Genomic DNA, 2,084 nt, shown 5'->3' on the forward strand with positions numbered 1-2,084 from the left:
GGGAGCCGGGCGGAGGTGCGGGGTGAGCAGCTAGCCGCTCATTCAGGAATATCCTGGCCTTTTCCTCCTCCTCCTCCGCCCGCTGCCAGTCCCCGGCACCGCCCAGCCCGGCCGCAGGTTGGGAGGGCGCCCCGCCGCCCTCACCTCCACTGCATCCTGAGTGTCTCCGCTCAGAGCATCCCCGTCCCAGCCCGGCCGCCTCCTCAGGGAGACTTGTCCCCAAAACACACAGAGGCAACTCACACCCGGGGAAGCGATCCCAGGGCAGCAGAGATCCAGGGAGTACTCATAACATGAAATAACCATGGGAGCTGACCTGCACTCTCGCTCCTGCCCTCTTGCCTTTGAAGCTTTTTTGGTCCCAGAGCATCACCACAGATACCCCACGAAGCCGGGACCAAATTTTTTAGCAACAGTTTTTCGTTTTGTGAAAGTGGTTTAGGTCCACATCCTCAGGTGATGAACTGCTTTGGTGTGGGAACTTGCTGCTGGAGCCCTCCGGATGGTGGCTCACGGTCCAAGGGTGCAGTGGGGTTTTTCTGCAGAGCGTTCAGTATGATGCATCAGGCCCTAAGGATTGAGGAGCTGAAGGACCTCTCCTGTGTGCTGTAAAAAGGAAGGGAAGCATGGGTGATTGGGAGGAAGAGGAGGGAAAGGCTGAGAATGGATTAGGGTAAAGCAGCCAGGTGTGTGGGAGATATTGTGTCCTGACGTGTTTGCGATTTATGGTTATCCTGAGTCTGGGGAGTGGTATGTTTTCCTAAAGCAACAGCCTATGGTATGTCAGGGATGCCCATCTTCATATCCTTCTCCCTGCTTGACATGACTGACAAAAGCTGAGGCAGTTCCTCCATTCTTCTTCCTTTCCTCCTCCTCCACTGAAGGCTCGGCGCTATTGGCTTGTTGGATCTGTCCTCGTCTAATTTCTCTGCTCAAAACACTCTTATTCTCTCCATAGTAGTATAGTTGACAAAACATCCTTTGAAGTGCAAGATGGATCTCCTCTTTTCACTTTCCCTGGTTTATATTGATTAAATTGGACTTCCCAAGTTTGCCACGCAGAAGAAACCTAACATGCAAGGAGCAACTTGGAGCTGCATTATCCATCTCAGCTACTGCCAAGCTACAGGGGATGACTATTAAGTATCCACACTGCAAGTCACTGTGAGCTGATGAATCTGTGCCAAGAGCTGCTGGCACACTGCAGAAAATGCTCTTTAGGAAGAGTTTGCCAAAGCCAAGAAAGACCCCCACAGGAGCTCTTGACAAAGCAGCCCAGCTTACAGTAGAGCTGCTGGCAGGCCATCACACAGCCAAGTGACAATGGCGGCTCAAATGAGCGAGTGAGAAGGTCGGGTAAGAAAGATGGGCTCTCCACATACTTATCTACCTAACTTGTGTGCTAAATGCCAATTTAAGAGTCATAAAATTAAGGAAAAATGTAATATAAATCCAGTCAGAGCATAGCAGAACTTATTTTTTTGTTTGTTCTACCTCATAGTGAATTTGCTGCTTTGAGGTGGAAAGAGTAGCATTAGAAAAGTGAAAGATCTGCAACATCCTGGATCTCATAGCATAGGAGAAATTCTGCCTATTTTACCTGATATAAAAGAATACTCCTTTTAATCAAATGGAGTATCAATATTCATAATAGCAATAATTTAAAAAAAAAACCTCAAAAGCCAAAAACCCTCTAAAAGCTGGAAAGCATTTAATATGCTAAAATCTTTTAGAAGAGTAAGAATGCTTTTTAACTTAAGATGCATTTAGAAAAGAAAGCTGAGCAACAAAAACATTGTTCAAATAAATGGTCATTATTTTGACAGCAAGAAAGCAATGCTGTTGCTATAATGCCTATTCATCTTTCTTACAAAATAAATTCATAGCACTTTCTCCCAGGTGGAAACACAGAAAGGGACAGAAAAATGATAGGAAAGACATGCTTGCTATCTAGTCTTCACTAATACAAAGCACCCGAGTACTGATATAATTTCATGTGCTCCTGGGGATTTTAATCTTCAATGCAGTTTTACACACAGGCTTCTAAACACTTCCCTCTCCAGGCTGAAGGTAAAGAATAGCAT

The sequence above is a fragment of the Erithacus rubecula genome (genome assembly GCF_903797595.1).
Source record: "Erithacus rubecula genome assembly, chromosome: 3".
NCBI lineage: Eukaryota > Metazoa > Chordata > Aves > Passeriformes > Muscicapidae > Erithacus > Erithacus rubecula.